Source organism: Chrysochloris asiatica, unplaced genomic scaffold, assembly GCF_000296735.1.
Source record: "Chrysochloris asiatica unplaced genomic scaffold, ChrAsi1.0 scaffold00030, whole genome shotgun sequence".
Lineage (NCBI taxonomy): Eukaryota > Metazoa > Chordata > Mammalia > Afrosoricida > Chrysochloridae > Chrysochloris > Chrysochloris asiatica.
This window is the reverse complement of record NW_006408548.1, coordinates 25750147-25776445: the sequence shown is the minus strand read 5'-3', so window position 1 is coordinate 25776445 and position 26299 is coordinate 25750147. Positions and strand designations below refer to the sequence as shown.

At 38.4% G+C, this 26299-nt stretch overlaps 1 pseudogene; it reads left to right on the top strand.

Moving 5' to 3' along the window:
• The window catches only part of LOC102836282, a 113682-nt pseudogene that overhangs the window by 81447 nt on the left and 5936 nt on the right, over positions 1-26299 (top strand).

Here is a 26299-nt window from a genome sequence, read left to right as displayed (position 1 = left end):
TAGGCAAATCTGCTACACAAGGCCTCTTCAAAGAGTTTAAGAGCAAAGATATCAATTTGAGGAGTGAGGTTCACCTGATCCAAGCCATGACATTTTCAATTGCCTTATATGCATGTGAAAATTGGACAATGAATAAGGAAGACCTTAGAACAATTCATGCCTTTGAATCATGGTGTTGGAAAAGAATATCGACTGCCAGTAGAACAAATAAATCTTTGTTGGAAGAAGTTCATCCAGAATGTATCATGGAAGCAATGATGACAAGACTTTGTCTCTCATACTTCGGACACATTATCAGCAGGGACCAGTTCCTAGAGAAGGATCTATGCTTGGGAAGAAGAGGGTCAGCGTAAAAGAGGAAGACCCCCAAGAAGATAGACTGACAGCATGATAGCAGCAATATAACAACAAGTGTAATTGTGAAGATGTACAGGACCTGGCAATGTTTCATTCTGTTGTGCATAGGGTGACTATAGTCAGAACTGACTCGACAGCGCCTAATAACCACAGCAGCAGTACACAAAGACAATGTTCTACGTGAAATTTTAGTGAGTAGTAATGACTAGGGTCTTAAAAGTAGTGGATGTTTATCTAAGTTGCAACTATTGGTCTCTCCACATCTGGAGCTGACAAGAGTGACAAAAATTAAAGGGGACAATTAGCCCACTGAACTAATAAACAACATAAAACCGAGTGTCCATGATCTTGAGGCCATAAAAACTAGATGGCACTCAGGAACCACTGTAAACCTGCTCTAAAAGAGATTACAGCAGGAGGTTGTGGCTAGTGTGGAAGACAAATGTAAAATAAAACTCTAAATAATAAAAAAGAAAAGTCCAGACTTATTGGTCTGATAGAAACTGGCCACACCCCCAAGTCTATGGTCTTCAGTTATCCTTCAAGCCTGGTATTGGCAATGAATTCAATCCCGTAGCTCAAATTTCAGTCAAACAATATAAATAAGCATAGGTGAACAGTAACACCAGGGAGGTATGAACTCCTTAGATCAATCAACCATACCAGATCAAAAGGTAGCATTTGTCCAGAGGGCAGGAAGAGATAATAAAGAAGTATGAATGAAAATGGTAAACACGGGGAGGAAGTGGGAAGAATGTTGTTATATTGTGGGGACTGCAATCAATGTCACAAAACAAAATTCACAAGCATTCTTTAATGGAAAGCTAATATGTTTTTTACATTTCCACCAAATCACAAGAAAAGTTTCTTCCATTTTAAAAAAAGAATAGTATATGCTAGGGAAAGACAATTAAAAAAAAAACAAAAAACAGAAGGTGGAAATCACCCTCATCTTTCAAACACCTCTCACTCCCTAAACATCACCACTGATAAAAGTTTCTTTCTTAAAATTTTCTGTGTGTACATGACCAATGCATTCATTTTTACAAGAATGGTTTTAGTCAATTTTTATGAATAAGCATATTAAATGCTTTCCTGTTGCATGGTATAGAGGTCAGAAGGAGAAGGAAAGTAAATAAAAAACAGAGGTACCACCAGTACAATCTAGCTTGATTTGACCAAAGAGAGCGATGGAAACACAGGATACCAATAATTACATGTATGTGTGATTTTTATTCAATTTGATACATTCACTCTATTGTGGTAGCCACATTCTCTTCCAATATAGAAATGGCTATGGAGTCTTGACATGGCACTGTAGGATAAGCACTGGACTTTTAAGCAAGGTCAGCAGTTCAAAACCACCAGTTGCTCCTCGGAAACCCTACACAGGGTTGCTGAGTCAGAACTGACTTGATAGCACTTAACAACAACATGGGAAGACAAGTTAGAGATGGAATGTTGCTTGGTGAACATGAAACCAAAGCAGGGAAATTGTGTGATTCGTGCTTTCATTAATGTCCTAGATTAAAGTGTTATTGTTGTTTGGTGCTATCAAGTCAGTTTTGACTTGTAGTGCCTCTATGTACAACAAAATTAAACACTGACAGCTCCTGTGTCAGTTTCACAGTCGTTGCTGTGTTTGAGCGCATTGTTGCAGACACTGATTCAATTTCTTTCATTGTGATCTTTTTCTTTTTTACTGATCCCTCAACCATGGTGTCAGTTCCAACTCATAGCGACCCTGTATAGGGTTTCTAAGGAGCAGCTGGTGAGCTTGAACCACTGACCTTATAACTCAAAATGACATTGCTTCATGTTCTATTAGTTTCAGCTGTTAATAATTCTTCCAATTCCAATAATTCTTCCAATTTTATCACATTCTTCTTCATATAGTCCAGCTTCTAGGATTATTTGATCAGTTCCTGTTGCTATTGTTAAGTTCCATCCAGTCAGTTCTGACTCATAGTGACTCTGTATAGATGTTCCAATGAACGGCTGGTGAGTTTGAACCACTGACCTTGTAGTTCAAGCCAACCTTGAGGACCAGTATTTATCCTAGAGCATCATATCAGTATACAGATTGAGTAAATATGGTGAAAGGATGCAACCCTGACTCACACCTCTTCTGATACAAACTAACTGGACAAAATATCCATTTTCACAATAAGAACATATATGCCACATTAGTTTCCAAGATATTTGCTCTTTTTTTCCCCCTAGATATTGTTTGTTTATGAACAGATCTGTTCCTGACTTCCCTTTCCTACATTAACAAAGCTGACGAACTCCTTCTCTTTAACATCTTCCTTTCTCAACTATGAAAATAACTTCAATCAAGACATGTAGGTGAGGATCCATTCAGTCTCATTAAGTTGACTATAGATATTTCTGAAGGTATCAACTGTGCTACCATCCAAAGTTATTATTTCACTCTCCCAGGTCGATATGTTATTCCCCTTATTTCTAAGTCACTTGTGAGGCACCTGTTATGATTTCCACTCCCTCTCTCACAGGCAAATAATATGTTCAAAGAGAAATGTCAGTTTTCTTGGTACATCACCATCCAGGGTGGAAACTCACTTACACTTGTCTTTAGAAAAACCTGACAGAGATCCCTTAGGCAGTGAACAGCAGTATAAGAATAATCTTCCCGTAAAAAAAACAGAAAATCCCAAAGTATAAATCATAAAGGCCTCTAGCAGTAGGTCTCAAGAGGTTAAAAATAAAGTTTTAAGAAGGATAATGGAATTAAACGTAATTGTTTTTGACTGTTTTTTGTTTGTTTGTTTTTCAATTTTTCTGGTACTCTGCTTACTTTGCTCAAGGTATTTCAAAATGGCAAAATTTGTAGTAAATACTGTAGAAATAGAAACATACTGATGAATGTACCAACTCCTGAGTGCCTACTAAATGTCAGGCCTTGAAGCAGTTGAGCAAGATTAACTCAAGGTCATGGTCATGATTCTCAAGGAACTTACATCCTGGGTAGAAGATTTTTTTTTTTGGTGCTAAGTGTTGTCAAGTCAGTTCTGACTCATAGGTACTCTGTTTAGGGTTTCTGAGGAATGACTGGTAGATTTGAACCTCCGACCCTGTGGTTAGTAGTTCAGTGCTTATCCTACAGCACCACACCATAAACACTGTAATTGAGGGTGTTGAAAAGCTGTGTTTAAAAGATATGCATAGTGTGGTGATTTCCTCCTATTTATCCTGTTGTAACCCCTTGGGGAAAATTCAACCCTCAGTGGCATCAAGGGATGAACAATGCAATCAGTGGTCACTCTTTCTCTGCTCTCAGGCTTCCAATCATCCAGTGATGGCCCCAATGGGAATGGCAGAAGCAATGCAAGTTCACAAATATTTAGTTTATTTACAATGGTTATAACAGTATCAGCAGAAAACAGCAGGTCTACATTATTACTAAAATTCCTCAGCTTGTATGCTCCATTCAGCCATTCATTTTAACTCCTTCTCTAAACTAGAAGAAACTAGTCAGGTTATTGTTTAGTATGCCTCTTGCATGTGACTTTTCTCAGAACATTATTACAATGAAGGGGATCCAGAGCAATAAAAAGAAAAGCTGTACATTTTTGTCCCCACTAGAAATTCTTCTCCCTTAGGTTGAGCCCCAATGCTGTTTTCAGCTCACCTTATATGTGTGGTCACAAATTTGTAAACGTTCAGTACCCTTACACTTATCATCTTTGTTTCTTCCAATGTCCATCATTGTTGTTGCTGTTGTTAAGTGCCGTTGAGTCGGTTCCAACCCACAGGGACCCTGTATAGGGTTTCCGAGGAGCAGCTGGTGAGTTTGAACCACTGACCTTGCATTTCAAATGGCTTTGCAGTCTAGCACATTAACCCACAGCGCCACACCAGGATTCCATCATATGTTCCCCCAAAATATGTAATGATGTCCTGATCATATACTATTATAATTCAATACTAAGATTTTTCAAAAGACAATGTAAGTGTACTACCATGTTGGATAGTCATGTAATAAAGGACTATTTTCCTTCTTTGAACAATTGGTGAAGCAAATTAGTTTCAATAATGCAAACAGATGCAATATAATTGCTAAGCTAGTAGAGGTCATATCAGTGTAGCATAGATCCTAAAGCTAATCACTTATGAATTATATAAACATCAGTATAAACACAGGCACATACCAAGGAAGACAGATGCCATGTGAAGATCACCAAGGAACCAATGAATGGATGGTGGTGGTTGCTGGTTATGTCCCGTGGAGTGGGTTCCAATTCCTAACAACCCTGTATAGTGTTTCCAAGCCTGTACATCTTAACAGGAGAAGAAAGCCTCACCTTTCTCCTACAGAACTGCTGGTAGTTTCAAATTGCTGACGATGAGGTTAGCAGCCCAATTGGTCATCACTACACCCCCAGGGCTACAAATAAGGACGGAATCAACACAGCTGAAAATCTGATGTGGACTTTTTGCCTCCTGAGTTGTGAGAAAATACAGGTTCTTTCTGGTTTGACCCTCTGTTGAGGATTTGCATTTCCACCCCAAATATACTGAATCTACATTTTAATAAGCTCTATAAGAATCACCTGGAATCCTGGCAGAGTAGTATGTGGTTCCTCACAGCTATTCCTGCTTATCCCTGTTGATAATCTCAAAAGGGATCTTCACTGCCTATTGCCACGATCCCAACTAGTAATGTCTGCTGATAAACATTTAAATCATCTCTGTATGCTTAGATGGCAGCCTAGATGCAAATTTTCTTGTCCACAATACAGTATCTACACAGGACTACTAGAACATCCTTCCAAGCAAGTCCAAAAGTTAAGGTTAATTATTGAAATTCTTCAATAAACTTAGTAGGATTTTCTGAAAATCTCCCTAGCTGCTGCTTGCTCTGCTTAACATGTGCCATAGAGAATGGTGCATGGTCCCTGATAGGTTGCTCCTGAGATCACTTTTAAAAGTAAAAGATTAGAGACAGGTGAGTAGTCTGAGGGAGGTGTTGTTGTTGTTGTTAAGTACTGTGGAGTCGGTTCCGACTCATAGTGACCCTGCACAGGGTTTCTGAGGCTGTAAATCTTTACAGGAGCAGAATGCCTCATCTTTCTGCTGTGGAACAGCTGGTAGTTTCGAACTGCTGACCTGGAGGTTAGCAACCCGATTCGTAACCACAACGCTACCAGAGCTCCTTCTGAAGGAGGGGTACCGGAGCTCAATTTTGGCTTCTTGTGTTCTTCAATTTTAGCTTCCATTGCCAGTGGCTTTATTAGGGATCTCATTTTTATACAGCCCTTGCATCGTTTTTTGTGTTCTATCTCATGGCCATGATGGCTTGAACATAAAGGATTTCTGACAGCTTTCCTTCCCTTCTAACTAATACGTCTAATTGTAAAAGGGTTTTGTAATTTAGGCTTCTGTTCACTGGCCATTGTTCTTGGTCTCCCAACAGATATTAGATTCAAGAACTATTATCGAAAAATATTAACTTATTTTTCCACAGGTTGTCAAAGTTAAGGCCCTTATAATTTGTCAGTAAGCATCTGAAAGGGGAATTATCAGGAATGGATGGAACCTGTCCCGTGGCACCTAAGAAGAGAGAGTGAATCCCTAGATTGAGTGTCCCTTGTCTTGAGACCCTTAACCAGGTAAAAATATCCACGCTCAAGCAGAGTAGGAGCGTCCTCTGCATCCCCCTTCAGATGGGTGTGCCGAGGCCTCAAGTTTTCCCTAATCATTTCGCAGCAGTGGTTTCAGGGCCCAGCACCTCCAAGGAGGATACCATTAGTCTCTCTTTGGTCCATAAAGTCTGTGGCCTGTGATCGGGATGTCTATTCCTGAGTGTATGCTCTGACTTCGGCACTGGAAAGGCTATGGGACAACCTTTCTAATTCCCACTTTGCCTACGTCCAAAGAAATAGGAATGAACCCAGAAAGGATCAGTCAGCCAAGATTCCCTCATGGAACCTATTTCTGTTAGTAAGGATTTGGACATAACTTGCGAAAAGAGACCTTAGAGGAAGTTCAGTCTTTGCTGAGTCTCATCCCAAATTTCTACTCAATCCAAAAACAAAAACAGAGATATCTCACGAAGTCTTCCAGTACCCAGGCTTAGAAGGGCAAGGTAGAAATAAGATCTTAGCAGGGAGGGGTGAGAGTAAAGGACACAGGCAATTGGATTTAGTCCATTTTTGCATTTGTTGTTGTTGTTGTTAGATACCATCGAGTCAGTACCGACTCATAGGACCCTATGCACAACAGAACAAAACACCACCTGATCCTGGGCCAACCTCACAATTGTTGCTTCCTTGAGCCCATTGATTCTGCCACTCTGCCAATCCATCTCACTAGGGAGTTTTCCTCTTTTTGTCTGACCCTCCACTTTATCAAGCATGATTTCCTTCTCCAGTGACTGGTCCCTCCGGACAATATGTGTGAAGCATAAGAGATGAAGTCCGGCCATCCTGGCATCCAAGGAACACTCTAGCTGTACTTCATCCAACACAGATCTATTTGTGCTTTTGGCAGTCCATGATACTTTCAAAAGTCTCCTCCAACACCATAATTCAAATGCATCAATTCTACAACCTTCCTTATTCACTGTCCAACTTTCGCATGCATGTGAGATTATAGAAAACAGCATGGCTTGGGTCAGGAGCATCTTAGCTCTCAAATTGACATCTTTGTTCTTGAACACTTTAAAGAGGTCTTGTGCAGATTTGCCTAATGCAATATATCATTTGATATCTTGACTGCTACTCTCATAAGTGTTGATGGTTGATTCAAGAAAAATGAAGTCTTTGAAAACTTCAATCTTTTCTACATTGATAAGAATGTTGTTTATTGGTCCAGTGGTGAGGATTTTTATTTTCTTTTACATTGAGATGCAATCCATACCAAAGGCTGTGTTCTTTGATCTTCATCAGTAAATGTTTTAAGTTCTCTTCACTTTCAGCAAGTAAGGTTGTATCTTCATATAACCTGGATTATTTGCTCAGCATACAGGTTGAATAAGTACGATAAAAGAATACAACCCTGTCGAACACCTTTCCTAATTTTAAACCATTCAGTGTTCCCGTATTCTGTTTGAACAACTGTCTCTTGGTCTCTATGTACAGGTTCCTCATGAGCACAATTAAGTGTTCTGGAATACTCATACTTACAATGTTGTCCATAGCTTGTCATGATCCACACAATGATTGAAAGCCTTTGCACCATCAATAAAGCACAGGTAAACATCTTTCTGGTATTTTCTGGTTTCAGTCAACATCTATCTGACATCAGCTATTACATGTTTCATTCCATATCCTCTTCCCAGTCCTGCTTGAACCTCTGGAAGTTCTTTCTCAGTGTATGGTTGCAGTCATTTCTGTATTACCTTTAATAAAACATTACTTGCATGGGATATCAGTGATATTGTCTAATGATTTCCGCATTCCATTGGGTCACCTCTCTTTGGAATGGGCACAAATATGGATCCCTTCCAATTAGGTGGCCAGGTAATTGTCTTCCAAATTTCTTGGCATAGATGAGGGAGTGTCTCTATTGCTGCCACACTTTCTTGAAAGGTTTCTATTTGTATTCCATCTGTTCCTGGCACCTTGTTCTTTGCCAATTCCTTCAATGCACCTTGGACTTCTTCCTTCAGGATCATTAGCTCTTGATCATATGCTACCTTTTGCAATGGTTGAACAGTGACTATTTCCTTTTGGTACAGTGACTATTTCCTTTTGGTACAGAATACACTGTGTAGTCCTTTCATCTTATTTTGATGCTTTCTGCATCATTCAATAATTTGCCCAGAGAATACTTCAATAACACAAGTCAAGGCTTTAATTTTTTTCTTCAGTTCCTGTAGCTTGAGAAATGCTGAGTTCTTCTCTTTTGGTTTTCTAACTCCAGGTCTTTGCACATTGTGTATAATATTTGCCTTTGTCTTCTTGAGATGGCCTTTGAGGTTTTCTTTTCAGCTCTTGTACCTCCTCGTTTCTTCCATTTGCTTTAGCATCTGTACACTGGAGAGCAAGTTTCAGAGTCTCTTCTGACATCCATTTTGGTCTTTTCCTTCATTCTTGTCTTCTTAATGGCCTTTTGCTTTCTTCCCGTGTGGTGTTCTTGATGTCATCCCACAACTCTTCTGGTCTTCAGACTTTAGAGTTTAATGTATCAAATCTGTTCTTCAGATGATCTCTAAATTCAGGTGGGATATATTCAAGATCATATTTTGACTTTTGTAGACTTGCTTTCATTTTCTTTAGCTTCAGTTTAATTTGCATATGAACAACTGATGGTCTGTTCCACTATCTGCCCCTGGCCTTGTTTTGGCTGATGATATGGAGCTTTTCCACCATCTCTTTCCACAGATGTAGTCAATTTGATTTCTGTGTATTCCATCTGGTGAGGTCCATGTATATACTCTTCTTTTATGTTGTTTAAAAAAAGGTATTTAAAATGAAAAAATAATTTGTCTAGCAGAATTCTATCATGCTATTATCTCCAGAATCATTTCTATCACCAAGGCCATATTTTCCAACTACTGATCCTTCCTCTTTGTGTCCAACCTTTGCTTTCCAATCATCAGTAATGATCAGTACCTCTTGATCAAACATGTATTGAATGATCGATACACGTTCGATCAATTTTAGACAGAAGTTGGTAGAATTCTCCAATTTCATCCTCATTGGCTCTAGTGGTTGGTGCATAAAATTGAATAATAGTAATATTAACTGGTCTTCCCTGTAGGTGCATGAGTATTATCCTATCACAAACAATGTTGTACCTCATGACAGATCTTGATATGTTCTTTCTGATGCTGAATGTGACACCATTTCTCCTCAATTTGTCAATCCTGGTATAGTAAACCATGTGATTGTCAGATTCAAAATGGCCAATACCAGTCCATTTCAGCTTACTAATGCCTAGGATATCAATGTTTACATGCTCCATTTCATTTTTGACAATTTCCACTTTTCCGAGATTACTACTTCATACATTAAATGTTCTGATTATTAATGGAGGTTTACAGCTGTTTCTCTTCATTTAAAGTTGTGCTCCATCAACAGATGAAAATTCTAAGGGCTTTATTCCATTCATGTCATCATGGTCAACTGTACTTTGAGGAGGCAGCATATTTTGAGTGCCTTCCAATCTGAAGGGCTCATTTTCTGGCACTATAGATGACAGTGTTTCACTGCTATTTATAAGGTTTTCAATGATGAAATATTTGGAAGTAGTTCATCTCTCCTTGTTCCTAGTTTGTCTTCATCTGGACGCTCATCTGAAACCTGTCTACCATGGGTGAGCCTTCTGGTATTTAAAATACCCATGGCATAGCTTCTAGAATCATAGCAACATACAAGCCTCCACAGCACAACAAATTGACAGACAAGTGGTGGTCCAAAAAGATCCAATCACTTGAGAACAGAAGCAGGGAAAGAGACAGGAATGTAAAGCTACAATGGCCAAGCAAACAGCTACATGGTCCGAAATAATAATGGCACAGATTTGTTTCTTCAAGGCAGAAAGCCTATTACTATTGTGTTTCAGTTGTGGTGATTATGGGTACAGACTCCTAGGGGAAGTCACTTCCTTAGTCCTTCTTTCCCTCTCACATGTCTCAGTTCTTCCCAGCCAACAAATGGAGCCATTTGGGAGGACTCAAGAATGCTCTGGTGGACCAGACCTTGTATGGTACTTACAAGCAGAGTCCAATTTTTACCATGGGTTCTGGCAGAGTAAACATTTCTGAGATGCCTATACATCACTGTGGTCACACAGTAACTCCTCCAATGTGGAGGAACATCCAAATACTCCCACTTGCATGGGAACACCCAAAGTGTTTGACCAGAAGGAGGAAATGCCTCTTATGTCATCCATCTGGGATCTGCCTGGAGACTCATAAAAATGGAGTCTGTGTGCCTTGAGATAGTATGTTATTGTTGTTGTTAAGTGCCGTTGAGTCTGTTCCAACCCATAGCGACCCTTTAATAGGGTTTCTGAGGAGCAACTGGTGAACTTGAACCACCGACCTTGCAGTTCAAACGGCTTTGCAGTCTGGCGCATTAACCCACAGCACCACGCCAGGACTCCTTGAGATAGTATAGAGCACAGTAATATAAGACCAAGATAAAGAGGAGATCCCAGGAAAGCAACACTGACTTGAAGCAAATATATTGTTTGCACTTACATTTTACGTGGTGTGCAAGAGTTCCCAGGTTTCAGCACCAAAAAATGTTTACATGCAGATGAGACATCCTGGTTCAGTCCTATTATCCCTCTAATGAATTGGTAGGATGTACACTTGGCATGTAGGTCAAGTAAATCAATTAGACAGAAATTTAAGCAAGCATAAAGGTTTATTTAAGTGTAAATATTCACGTTAGAGTAAGAACGGGCTACTATTTCATGAGTGAAGAGAGTCCAGAGTGAGTTCTTGATTTCCATTTTTATGCTGTTTTCCTGTAGGGTGGTCTTCTGATAATTGGTTCCTGTTCCCTATGTTTCCCTACCATAATTTAGGGCCCATAATTGGTCATTGGAGTCCTGGTGTGGTGCTGTAGGATAATCACTGAACTTCTAACCACAAGGTCAGTGGTTCAAACTCACCAGCCTCTCCTCGGAAACCCTAGATAGGTTCAATATCAGTCCCAACTGATTCAATGGCACTTAACAACAATTGGTCATTGGAAAGTCCCTTTACCAATTTCCTTCCTATTGGGGCTTTCTGATTGAGTGAAACACATCTGCTGTTTGCTGTGATTGATCTGTGGTCAATCTCTCTTCCCTGTTCTAACTGCCTTGAACATACCTACCTGAGCATGTGTCTTCTTTCCTGAGAAACATAAAGATCTGGGGCCACACGTAGGCCTAATACTTGAACATCAGTTTATTTATCCACACCTGCACTTGTGCAACAGCAAGAAGGGCCCCAAGTCCTACATGAGGACTTCCAGAGAGAATTAGTCACACAGAGGCTATATTATACATTACCTGTTCCTGCACTGCTGACAATGAACATTGTTCTTTTCTTAATTAAATTCCTTAGGTGAAAGGATCTGTCCAATTAGAACATACTGATTGCTCTGCAAAGGTAAGCAGATTAAAGAAAAACAAAATAGGGTCAGCTAATTATTTGTTAAGAGAGTGGGAAACAGGAATTACCATGTGCTCCTTTTAAAGAGAACATGAGTCAAGGGGGTTAAGAACCCAACAGTTATCTTCATTGTCTTCCCCACAAGGCAAAACATTTTTACTTTTTCTGTTCAAAGACTTTTATGACAGAATCAATGAGTTTCATTGCAATACAGAGACAGGATTTTCTCAGAGTGTCAAAAAAGAAAGAATTCAGTATTCATTAGTATGAAATTGAGCATTTTCCCACATCAAAGTCAGTATGCATCCCTTTGCCTTTATAATGCTGCACTCATTAGCATGTCTACTTCAGTATTACTAACTGAATGGAAATGCATGTAGACCAAAGAAAATCATTTTTTTCATATATGATTTGTTCTCAATTTTTCATCTTTTCTCATAGAAAATGAGCTTGGGTATATTGAATTATTCTTGCTATTATAATAATTATCACTAATTAAATTTAACTTTTACACCTATGTACACAGTATCATTTAATCAAGCTACTATGTCAGTTTTAAGACAAATAGTTTTATGCTCAGGACCTGTGGGTGCGCCATAATGAAACTATCCATGAGTCTGTGATGTTTGGCACTTGATAGCATTTTCTCAGAAGAGAATGCTATATCTTCTATCTGTCCTGATCCATATTTCTATTTCACTATCTTCTATATACAATGCATTGATTAGTATTAGCCACACTTAGGTAAATTTGAAGTCTAGGTGGTATAAATAGTTAATCACTCAGCTGCTAATCAAAAGATTATTAATTAGAACCCACCTAGTCCTGGTATGGCGCTGCAGGTTAATGCACGGGAATACTACATTAGTTTGACTGCAGGGTCAGTGGTTCAAGCTCACCAGTCACTCCTTGGAAACCCCATACAGGGTCACTATGAGTCATAACTGATGTGTCAGTAATTGACAACAATAAGTTCCTTAGAAGACAGGCCTGGAGATCTACTTCTGAAAGATCACGAGCAGTTCTGTTTTGCATACTTAGGATTGTCATGAGTCAGAACTGGCTCAATGACAACTGCAATGGCATGGAGGATTTATGGAACCCTAATTATCCCCAGTGAAAGTGACTTGGGGATGGTTGTGCTATGGAAAATACATATAGGGGATCAAATGCAGAACAGAAGAAAAAGAAGGAAAAATAGAAAGAGAAATAATAAAGTTAGAATCAGCACTGAACTGTGAACCACAGGTTGGCAATTCTAACCCACCAGCTGCTCCTCAGAAACCCTATACAGGGTCATTATGACTAGGAACCAACTTGATGACACGCAATAACAATATTTATTAAATGGTAGTTTAGCATGACATTCTGCTAAATCTTCTACGTAGATTAGCTTAAACTTACTACAATTTAATAAGATAAGTAGCTTTATTATCCTCATCTCAGAAAGAAAATAACTGAAGTTTAAGAAGACTAGGTGACTTGCCTAAGGTCACACAAGAAGCGATGGGCATGCTGTAACCGGAACCTGTTATTGTTAGGAGCCGTTGAGTTGGTTCTGACTCTTTGTGACCTTATACAGGATTTCTGGGGAGTAGCTGGTAGGCTTGAACTACCAACCTTGTGTTTCACAGTTCAGTGCCGATCATACAGTGTCATACCGGGAGTCCATTTAAGGAGGAAGGGCAAGAAAAGAAGCTTTTGCTGAGGCAAAGCTAATGGAAGAGACAGAAAATAATTTCAGCTAACATGAAGTGAAATCTCTTTTGGAGAGACAGTTAAATTTATAAAATGAAGCAGTTTGAGTCATTGTTTTTTAAATTCAGCAGACAAACTGAAAGAGAAAACCTTCTGGTGAGGACAGCATTCATTGTTTGAGAGGCAGTATGAAAGCAAACACTGAATTGCACAAAGTCAGATTACAAAATCACGGAGAAACAATATGGTAGAGTATAGGTTTGGGAACTCTCACAAGCAAAATGTGAGAGCAGAGGAAAGGATCAGATGGAGAGTTTAGAATTAAAGAAATAATGGCCATTGTTTTTGGTTGAACATAGTCATTTGAACTACATGATTATCGCTGTTCTCTTTTAAAACTACTAAAATGAAAGTTGTTGAGTGCTGTTGAGTTCATTCTGACTCATAGCGGTCCCATGTGAAGAATAGAACTGCCCTGTAGTATTCTCTTGTCTGTCATTATTTTTTTAATTGTTGTTGAAAATTACACAGTAAAATATAAACCCCTTCAACAATTTCTCCCACATGTTCAACTCAGTGAGACTGATTACACTTTCCAGGTTGTACAACCATTCTCATCCTCCTTTTCCCAGTTGTTCCTTCTCCATTAACATAAACTCAACTCGCTGCCTCCTAAGCTTCCTGCAAAAAGCCTTGTGGGAGCCATGTTTGACTTCCTCTGGTTTTACGAAACGGAAAGAGAATCACACTCAAAATCAGCAAGGTCAGTGGTTAAAATTTACCAACTGCTCCTCAAAAACCATATACAGGGTCACTGTGAGTTAGAATAAACTCCACAGCACCTACCAACAACAACAGCATAGCATAGTTGATTATCTTCCCCAGTGAGAGTCACTGATTGCCAAGAACAAATTGTAGACATTTTCAGACATGCATGAACAAGCTACCTTTTAATGGCTGTAGGACATAACAGATCCAGATTCCAATCAAAGCTAGAGTTGATTTACTCCTGGTCCACTTGGAAGAAGAACAATACACAGTAACTTCTGGCTTCTTGTTATTGTTGTTGGTAAGTGCTATCAAGTTGATTCTGACTCATAGTGACCCTGTATATGGTTTCCAAGGAGTGACTGGTTGGTTTGAGTCACCAGCCTTGTGGTTCAAACTGACTTTATAGTCCAGCCCCTATTCTACAGCATCATACCTAGGCTGTATCAATATATATAGTCAACAGAAGTGTGTTGCATACCTGCTCTATAGTCAAACCAACCAAACCCACTACCATTGATTCAATTTCGTCTCATAGCATCTTTACATAAGGTTTCTGAGATTGTCAATCTTTACAGAAGCAAACAGCCTCACCTTTCTTCTACAGAGCAACTTGTGAGTTTGAACCATTGACATTGAGGTTAGCAGCCCAATACCTACCCCACAGTGCCACCAGGACTCCTCTCTCTAGAGTCAACTGTGTGCTTTGGTGGGTGAATATAAGTAAGGGTCTTTGTCTCTGGATATATGCCAGTCTAACTTGAGAAATGAGGTAAAACATGGGAAATCCTGAACCTATGTAAGGTAAAAACCTTTCAGAGAAGGAAAACTCAGATATTTTGCAGTAATAGAGAGGGATAGAAAAGTGTGAACACCCCCCGCCCCTTGTCAAAGGCAGAAAACTATGAGACTTGGAAAACAAAGTAGCCCACTGAGTTTTCTCACAGATATCATTATATATGCATATGAAATACTTCATTAAAGGGAAAAGCATTTGGAAGAAATAATGGTGTGGTGAAGGTATTAAACATTCCTCTGTGGAACAAAGTTACACTTAGTGAAGTTTATGCTTCTCATCTAAATGTTGGTGGTTCAAACTCACCTGGAAATGCTATGGGAGAAAGTTTTTGCTGGTTTGCTTTCATAATGACTACAGCTCAAAAATAAGCAAATAAAGAGAAGTTCTACTCTGGAGAAACTGGGGTCACAACGAGTCAGATTTAACTCAGCAGCAACAAGTGTGTTTTGTTGTCATTGCTGTTTTAGTTGCTGTTGAGTTGATGCTGACTCATGGTGGTAAGCTTATGCATTACAGAGCAGAGCTGCACAATAGAGTTCTCTTGGTTAAAATCTTGATGAAAGTAGATTGCAGGTTTATATTCCAAGGCACTGCTGAGTAGATTCAAACCACTAACCTTTAGATTAACAGCTGAGTGTAAACACTGTGAGCTACCTAAGGACCTTTTGGGTTTTGGTTGGTTTTGTTGTTGTTAAGTACCATCGAGTCAATTTTGATTTATAGTGACTCTGCATAGGGTTTCCGAAGAGAAGCTTGTGGGTTTAAACAGCCAATCTGGTGGTTCATAGTCCAGTGCTGATCCACAATGCCACACCAGAAGTCCAGAAGCAAGTATAGGTTGAACTATTCATTTTTTGTATATGAATGTAACACCTGCAGGAAATATGGGTTTTAAAAAATGAATCAGATATGAACTCTGTCCTCTGGTATACCCAAACCACAACCATCAAGCTGATTCTGACTCACAGCAACCCTAAAGGATAAAAGTTCATAATCTAGTTGGGAAAATACTCAACCATGAACAAAACTATAACACAAGACAAATATGAACAATTTCAATGGGTGGGAAGTGGGGACAATTTAATTTCCAGAAGGAGGAAAATTATGCCTGTGAACCTGTGTACAGACTTCCATTTTTTAAAAGAAAGAAATTGCATAATCATTTATGAGTTGTGGAACTTGAGGACTTTTTTACATATATCTGAATTTTCCTAGTACTACAATGCACATGCTTTTGTTCAGAATCAGGACATGATTGTTTTTCTTGGTTTCAAAGTATTTTGCATTTCTTGGTAACAAAGGGTACAGGCTGAAATGAACAAACACAACAAAAAGACTTTCATCTTGTCTTGTATAAGGAAGGGATGAGACACCTTGCAACCACCAGTGAGTGGGTGGCATCTTAGGCTAGTTTATCTAGAGGAGCAAAATCAGTGAAGCACATATATATGTATGTATGTATACGTATATGTATATATTGTTGTTGTTATTAACTGCCGCTGAGTTGGTTCCCATGCATAGTGACCCTGTATAGGATTTCCAAAGCTGTAATCTCTGTGGGAGCAGAGAGACTCATCTTTCTGCCACAGAGCAGCTGATGGGTTTGAACTGACAACCTTGTGATTTACAGCCCAGTGTTTATCCTAGTGAGCCAGTGCACTCTCCATATTAGTTTGCTGTGGTTGTTGTTAAGTAATGTCAAATTCAGTTCTGACTCATAGAGAACCTATATAGAGTTTCCAAGGAACAGCTCTGGGATATGAATTGCCAACCTTGCAGCTTAAACTGACATCGCAGTCCAGCACAGAGATTTATTTCAAAGAAATGGATCATGCAATTGTGGAGGCTGACAAGTCCCAAAACTGTGGGTCAAAAAGCAGGCTTTTCCTCACTCATGTGGTAGCAGGGTTTGACAAACCCAAAATCTGCAAGTCAAGCAGAAGGCTGTTGGTTCACATCCCAAGAATCAGAGGTCAAAGATGACAAGGCCAATGCAGAAGTGAACACAGGATCAAGAGAGGGATCTTTGCCAGAGCTTCCATATATATTGAGTGCAGATCACACCCTCAAGGAAACTCCCCTTTTAACTGTCTGCTCACATCAGATGACTAAATGGATAATAATCGTATAATATCTGCCAAACCACTGGGAATCATGGCCCAGCCAAGTTGACACATAACCTTAACCATCATAGGTGGCTTCCTTCTCAATCCAGATTTGAGGTTAGTACATCTCTAGACAGTTTTATCAGTAATCCCATATCAATGAAACTAGTTCTTCCTGTATTGAGCTGTTGGAAGGGAAGCTAATCTTTTCTAAACTTATCAAGGTCCTCCTGCTGTTTGTTGTATAACCTTTCCCAAAGGAGGTTTCTATTTGCCTACCATTATTCTGAATCATCAACTGCCTGACAAAACCCTCAGTCATCTTTGTCTTAGCTCAGGTCCCTGAGAAAAGAAGTTTGAGACAAGACTTAAGTACTGATGCTTTATTAAGAAATATAATCCAAGAACAGTAAAAGAGAGAGAGAAATATGGGAAGTTAAAATCACTAGATATATTATCAAGTTGTCTATTGCTTCACAAGCCACAAAGAGATACCACTAATCACTCAGTTGTGCTGGACATCTCCAAGCACACTGTATATAAAACTGCATCAGAAGGAAGGAGGCAGAGAAATTAACTTGATGACTACCCTCCCCCATCTCTGGGCTCCCATTTGCTAAAATTTCCTCACAGAGAGCCACATTCTCTGCTCTTCCTGGCCACTTTTAGCAACCGAGCTTGCTCTGAGTCCAATAGAGGTTAAAGAAGCCAAGTTCATGGATCAGATTAGATCCGGATGGGGTTCCCACCTCGGTGCATACCATGTATGTCATCCTAACAGATGAGCCTATAGTAGTGTTGGCAACAAAGGCTCTCACATATGTGTGTAAATTTGAGAGAATCTGAAACACAGATTGTCCTTAAAATGTGTTCAGTACAAACTCATCTCAGTTTAGTACTTGATTCTAGGTAGTAGGATTCCAGTGCTAGAAAGAGTGCAACAGAAAAGGAGAATAAGCCAACAGAAACATGTATGCCGTATTGCATTGATTGGTCACTGCTGTGGGCCTTTGGGCCTCAATCATGTCAGAACCTTCTGAGAAGCTGTGTAGAATTTACCTCAGAATGAAACATTTTAGGAACATGCCCTGTTGGTCGAGAGTTGCTGCTAGATGTACTAACTCCCTTGCACTTTCAGATCATCCATATATAAGTGCTGGTTGAATTCTTGAAAGCTTCCCAGACAATAGGATAAGAAAGCCCTGAGACAGAAAGCTGTAGATGCATGGTGCAATGGAGGGGAGGTTACACATGTACAGAGCTGGTTGCTCCAAGAACAACTGGAATAAAATGTGGTATAATGTAGGGCACAAGAGCCGTCTGCCAACAAACATTCCAATAGTAATGAAGTAAATGAAGTCCCTTGGTTTTTACTTGAAGGAATTTGTTAGATTTTTAATAGGAAATAGTCGATTTTCATTGTTAATGATGTTTTATTTGTAGTCCTATAGATAATGTTTTTGCATTTTAAAACAGAAATTAAATTATGAAAAGCATAGGTATGTAAATTAGGTCTATATTAAGATGGTTCTACATGAAATTTGTATATATATTTTTTCTTTCCTTTCCCTTTGAAAGAACAGCTGGGAAGAAAAATATATACTTTGATAGTTACTAAATTCCATGCCTGTCCTATGTACTTTGGAACATTTTCTTCAAAGTTCTTATGACTTTGAACTTTATTTCTTCAGCATCTCCTCTGTCTCAACTCCTTTATCTATGAGTAGCATCTCAGTTAGGTCCCTTTTTATAAGTTTTCTCTGAATGAGAATCTGCTTGACATCAACAGGTTTGTTTCTGGGGGATGTTGTAGAGCAGATGGCTCTTCAGCTGTTGTACCAAAAATCTAATCAAATGATTACAGTTTAGTTTGGGTTTTCAAAGCCTGAGGAATAATGGCACGCAATCATATGCATTACTACCCAGTTTTCTGTCTTCTCCCTGAACCTCGTTATACTCTTACTTTTTTACAAAGGCTCTGCTCCAGATACATAGCCATCTGGCTGCAGGCAGCTTTGGAGGACAGGTATTGCCGTTTCCTGGCTCTGGATGCAACAACTATTGGGAGCTAACCCCCTCCAACTAGACAGTTCACCCCATCCCCACTAGAATACTGCTGAATAAAAATGTTATTATTTTTATAACATCTTATTATTAGTTCTTCTAAGAAAACACTTGCTTTTGTTGTTAGGTACCATCAAGCCAGTGCCAATACACCATGATCCTGTGCACAATAGAACGAAATAGTGCCCTGCTCTATGACATCATAATTGTTATGTTTGAGCCAATTGTGGCTTCCACTGTGTCTTTTCATTTTGTTAGGGGTCTTTTTTTCCACTGAACCTCCACTTTACCAAGCATGGTATATTTCTCCAGGGACAGATCCCTCCTGATATTATAGCGAAAGTTTGAGAGAAGCCCCCTTATTCTCACTTCTATGGAGCATTCTGGCTGTACTTCTTCCAAGACAGATTTGCTTGTTCTTTTGGCAGTCCCTGCTACTTAAAATATTTTTCTCCAATACATAATTGGATAATAGAATGCATCAATTCTTTTATGGTCTTCCTTATTTATTGTCTAACTTTCACACTCATATGAGGAAATTGAAAATGCCATGGGTTGGATCAGTCCTTGAACTGATCTCTTTTCTTTACTTTTTAACAATTTAAAGAGGTCTTTTGCAGCAGATTTGCCTAATGCAATATACTGCTGCTTCCATGAGTGTTGGTTATGGATCCAATAAAAATGAAATCAGTGACAACTTCAAACTTTTCTGTTTATCACGATAATGTTTATTGGTCTGGTTGAAAGGATTTTTGTTATCTTTACATTGAGGTGCAATCCATAGTGAAGGCTGTGATTTTTGATCTTCATCAGTAAGTATTCTAAGTCCTCTTCACTTTCAGCAAACAAGGTTGTACCATTTCCATATGGCAGGTTGTTAATGAGCCTTCCTCCAATCCTGATGCCATACACAGGATCTTCATATAATCCAATTACTCAGATTACTTGCTCAGCATGCATGTTGTATAATTATGGTGAAAAGGCACAACCTGGCACACACCTTTCCTGACTTTAAACCATGAAATATCCTCTTGTTCTGTGTGAGGTCTCTTGGTCTAAATACAGCTTCCTCATGAGAATAATCAAGTGTTGTAGAATACCCATTCTTCTCATTATTACCTATACTTTGTCATGATCCACACAGTCAAAAGCCTTGGCATAGTCAATAAAGCATAAGTAAACATCCTTCTGGTATTCTCTGCTTTCAGCCAAGATTCATCTGATGTCAGCATTGACATCCCTCATTCCATATCCTCTTCTGAATCCAGCTTGAATTAATGGCGGTTCCCTGTTACAACCATTTTGAATTCTCTTCCAACTGAAATATACTTACATGTGATATTAATGGTATGTTTAGATGAGTTCTACACTTACTGTCAAACACCATGGTCACATGACACTTAGAGTTTCTATAAAGGCTACATTTAAAGTTAGCTAATAGCCGAAAAGTATAAAGGACAAACATAATCACAATTCAAAGTAATAACTTTAACAATATAAACATTTCAAGTAACATAGAGAATATTAATTTATTTAGGAAGGTCAGCAAGGCTTCCCAAACAAATTAAAGCCTGAAATGTACTTTTTAGGATGAGTATGTATTTATCATGTGAAGAGTTGGAGGAGCCACAAAATGTATAAATCACACAGGTTGTAAACTCTATGCTATGTTCAGGAAAATTAAATTTAGCTTGAATTGATGGATCAAAAATATAATAAGCAAAGAGGAGTGGGAAATAAATCTGAATAGATAGATGAAGGCCAGCTGGTGATGTTTAAAGTCCTGCTAAGAACTGGGGTTGTTCTTGAGGATGATGGAGGTATGGAAAAATTGGAAGCAGCAAGTGACATAGCTAATTCACATCATTCCACTGTCTATGTAGAGGCCAGTGAGAATAGGATCAAGAAGATCTGTTAAGGCTGCATTGTAATAGCCCAGATAGAAAAGTATCAGGTGGCACACTGTAGCACTGAAGATGGAGAGATAGTATATTTAAAACTAGCTATTCATTGAGTCCTGGTATGGTGCTGTGCATCAATGCGCCAGACTACAAAGCCATTTGAACAGCAAGGTCGGTGGTTCAAGCTCACCAGCTGCTCCTCGGAAACCCTGTTCAGGGTTAATATGGGTCAGGGTTAATATGACTTGATGGCACTTAACAACAACAACATTCAAATACCAACTTTCCAAATTTTATAACAGTTAATACTAAAAAGTATTCATTTTCACAATGCAAAACCTTAGCTTCATAGGATTTACCTAAATTGTCTAAGGTCAGTAGGCACAATTTGAACCCTGATCTTTTGAACTCCAAGGTATTTGTGCTGATCACACAACAGCCAACATATTAACGATCCCCATTTATCTCAGACAAATAGCTTCTCCAAGAGTTTGGGTTTTACACCACAGGTTTAGCTAGCCACAATGCCTTTTTCCACTTGTTTAGTGAGTGACATCTTCAGAAAACAACAAAAGAGTAAAATATATTTATCATCTTCCATTTTCATCTCTGATTGATGTGAATTTCAAACATAAGCTTGACAAGCAGCAATCAACATCTGGTAAATACAAGATAAGCTACTGTTTCTTCTATGAGGAGATATATATATACATTTATTTAGAGGCTATGCTTGCTTGATAAATATCAAATTGAGCATACCTTTGTATACCAATCTGTTCATTTGTATGGTTTATGGATATGGCTAGATTATATTTTACAAATTCATAAGTTTGATCTACATGATATGAGATATCTCTAACTATTTTTTGAACAGAGATAAAATTTCATTTTGTGCTTTAGTTTAAAATTATGTAAATGTCACTTTGTCTATATAAACAAAAGTTTATAGGAATTATGGGGAAAAAAAATGAATGTGTGCAGTACAAATACTTTAGTACTTAGCTATTCGCTGAAAGAATTTCTATACAGAGGCTTCTTGAAAAAACAGATCTAGCAATCTACTTCCAATAAATGAGTCATTGAAAAAAACTATTGATACCAGTTTTACTCTGACACACAGGGGTTGCCATGAGTCTGAATTGGCTTGAAAGTAACTGGTTTAATTTTTGGTTTATGGGAAATGCAGAATGATTGTCAAAGAAGTTTTGTGTGTGTGTGTGTGCATGTGTGTTTATTTACAACATTTCCATTCTTCATTATAGTAATGTTCAGCCAATAAATTTTTTCATGTTTCTAAATATGCTCCATGGCCCCTGCTCCCCTTCAAATTAAAAACATTTCTAAAGACAAAGAATATTATCTTATTAGTATACAAGGAAATTTTCTAATGTTTTGTTATAAGTACAAAACAACTCATTTAATAAGGCAATTGAATCAACAGAATCACTACTCAAGTTCCATCCTCTACTTCTGCTTAGATCTCAAGGATGCATATATGCCTCAATCAGATTACACACTCAGACTTATAGATTTTAAAATAACACTATTCAAGCCAACGATGAAAGCTACCAATAGAGTTATTTCTGCACCAAAATTAGGAGAATTCTAGGTATAACTCTCAAACTAAAAGAAAAAAGAATAACTTTTAGTGATAAAATTACAACTTTATGTATAATATGAAGAGTACTCATTGACTTACTTGTGCTTTCTGTCCTAGGAAGACCAAACCTATAGATTTGTTCTCAATGGAGGGAAATGTCCAGTTTACACACTTTTTTCACCCAACCTAAAATTTTGCTGACCAAAAATTTTATGCAGTGCTCCATACCCTTATTTCATACGTTAGAACACAACTCATTACATCTTTTTAGAGTTTATTGCACATATTTATTTTTTTACCACAGAATTGAAAGGAATCTGAGAGTAGGAATGTCTTGTATTCATTATTAGAGACACAATGAATCAACCCCTGAAACAGTGCCTGGCCCCACACTTGTTAAATGGGCATAATGCAAATAAGAAATTGTGGGTTACTAAGACTACAGTTGGGAGCATGGTGGCTCTGTAAAATAAGCAATCCCAACTATCTGTGTTAGAGTGATTAGACAATGATGTGTTTGAGTAAAGAAGAGTCACATAAGTAGGCTAAATAATATCCCTCTGATGCCAGATGGGAGATTGTCCTGAACAGGAGAGGAACTAAACTATTACCCAATTAGATGGGTGCCAGGCCTAAATTAGATAAACAGGATGAAAAAAAAATGGATATAAGAAAAATTCCAAAACCAACGTTGAGATGTCCACACCAAAATCCTGTACCTAAAATGGATGGTTACCACATAATGTCTTTGTGCAAAGACATGAAATGGTAGAAGTACTGCTCTACACCTGGACCCCCCTTTAGAAAGAATCAATGAGCCAAACAAGTAGATCTTCATGATTCTATGGCCTTCCACATTACCCTTGAGAAGGTCCCAAAATGGACTTATTCAGTGTATATTTCAGGACTTGAAAAACATATCCAAGTTATAACACTACTTATAAGTCTCCTTTCACTGCCTTAGAAAATTGCCCAGACACATTTTCAAAATGCTTTTTAATATCCCTCAAGGAAAAATTGTTCCTTCTAGAACTACTACATTTTTTCTGTATTATATTTGATCTGAGTAAAACCAGCGGGAAATGATCTAGTAATAAATCTAATAATATTGTTCAATATTATTACTGATTCATATCTAGTTTTAAAAGTTTATTTTTTACAAGAGTATCTTTTGCTGGTTATCTTTACAACTGCAGGTACTGACCATTTGGTGAAAATGTTCTATGATATTTGAAGAAAAAGCAATAGTATTGAATGAGCTTCTGGTCAAATCCAAGCAAAGTAAGAATTTGCTGATATTCTGTTTGAGTTTCTATTGCTAAACATATTTCTAAGACACTAACCAAGCTATAGATCAATGTTATGGGTTGAACTGTGTCTCCAAAAACTGTGTCAACTTGGCTATGCCATAATTCTCAGTATTATGTAATTATTCTACATTCTTGATCTAATGTAATTATTCTGTGTTAAAAATCCTAATTTCTACGATGTTAATGAGGAAGGACTGGCAATAGTGATGCTTGCTGATGAGGCAGACTACCATCTACAGGATTAGGTTGTATCTTGAGTCAATTTCTTTTGATATATAAAAGGGATTAAATATGTGAACATGGATTAGAGGGACCTACTACCACCAAGGTCAGCAGTTCGAAACCGTCAGCTGTTCTGAGGGAGAAAGATGAGGCGTTCTGCTTCCGTAAACATTTACAACCTCAGAGTCGGAACCGACTCCACGGCACATAACCACCACCACCACTACCACCAAGAAAAAGGATCTAGAAACAGAGCGCTGGAACCTCCTAGAACAAGAAGAACCAGAGAGAGGAATCCTTTCCCTAGAGTCAGCACTCTGAATTCAGCCTTCTAGCCTTCCAAATTGTGAGAGAATAAATCTTTGTTAAAACCACCTACTTGTGGTATTTCTGTTATAGCAATACTAGGTAACCAGGAAAGAGTCCTGTGGCACAGTGGGTTAAGCAATAAGCTGCTAACCACAAAATAATTGGTTCAAAACCACCAAATATTCTATAGAAAAAAGATGAAGCTGTCTGCTCACCTAAAGATTTCTAACCTGGGAAACCTTAATGAGCAGTTCCACTCAGTCCTATAGAGTCCCTAGGAGTTGGAATCAACTTGATGACAGTGAATAAATCACTAAGACAATCAGGGTAAATAATAGATCTTGATTCTTAGCCATTGCTCTGGAACCATCAACACCATTATTTTTTAAATTCAGGATAAAGGAAAATAAAATAAACCTTTTTGTCTCTGTGAATTAGATCTGACGGTAATGGTGGTATCAAGCAAACATTTATCCAGTGACCTTGAGCAAGTCACTTTGTGCCCTTGTATGTTGTTGTTGTTAAGTGTCTTCGAGTCGGTTCCGACCCAGAGCGACCCTGTACAGGATTTCCGAGGCTGTACATCTTTACGGGAGCAGAAAGCCTCATCTTTCTCCCGCGGAGCAGGAGAAAGTTCGAACTGCTGAGCTTTCGGTTCACAGCCTGATTCGTAACCACTACGCTACCAGAGCTCACTTAGTTGCCACATTTTTCAAAAGAAAAAGGTGAGAATGAGACAGAGGCGGGGCTTGATCGCAGACCAGCATCTGTGAAAACACAGAAAACTGGGAAAAACAGATTGGAAGGACTGTTCTGGAACTCTGAACTTCAAATAAAGTGATATCTTTGTTTTTCAAGTGCATAGCCAGAGGAGGATTTGGAATAGGAGTAAGAAAGAAGGTGATTTCTGATTCAGCATGGCCAGCCGATGATGCTGCATCCTTTGTAAAAGGGTGTGGGCAGAGTTAGTAACAAGTGCAGAAACCACCCAGCAATCTGCAGAAATAGAGGTGCAAGTGTCTTTCTTTCTCTCCCTTGTCAAGTCTTCTCTGCCTGGTCTACACATCTGTTGTGTGGGTGAACAGAGAGAAGTTTTGTGCAAGTGCACACCCCCAGGGAGGGTCCAACGACTCGCTCTCTTTGCCTTTTACGGAACAATTAACACTGTGCTGCACTACTCAGGGGAAGGATTTTCACCCGGCGCAAGAGGAGACAGAAAAAAGAAGTCAAACAAGAAAGAAACTGATCTAGGAGTCTCTTCCAAGGCAGATCTGGCCACCCATGACCTGGTTTTCGGTAACCATCACAGAATGTTTCTTTTATCAAAAAAATCTTTTTAACCTTTTAGAACAGTGGTCTCCTACAACATTTTACTAAGCATAATGTCCTCCAGGTTCATTGATGTTGTAAGGTGCTTTACAGATTCATCATTATTTTTCAATGTTGCAGAGTATTCCATTGTATATATGCACCAAAATTCGTTTAACCATTCTTCTGTTAATAGCCATTTAGACTATAACCATCTTTTTATTTCTTTCTTGTAGACATCATATTGAAGGATCCTGTTTTCATATCCATTCTGTTTTCTTATTAATTTTTTATACTTATCTGGTACATACAATCCACTTACATCCAGTGTTATTATAGATAGGTATGAACACAATGCAATCATTTTGCTGTTTGTGTCTGTGTGTGTGGTGCAGCTGGTTTCTTTGTTCCACATAATTTTCTATGCTAAATTCATTTTGTTTCTGGGTTTTCTCTTCATTTTCATTTCTGTTGTAATGATGTTTAGTAAATCTTTCTGATTTTCCTCTTTTTTATTTTGGTATGAAGGTGTATTCATTTTCCATGAGGTTACCCTGTAATTTATTAAATTGTTCACCATTTAAAGCAGTCTTGTTTTTATCTTGAAATCTATTTTGCTTGCTCTATAGTTATGTATATACATTATTTCCTCTTTGTGCTTTATACTTGACTCATTATAAATTGATATCCGTGGTGCCCTATTTGTTGTCTTATTGGTTTGTTTTACTTTAAATACTTCTGTGTCTGATTGAGTTCTGGGTTGTTGTTGTTGTTAAGTGCC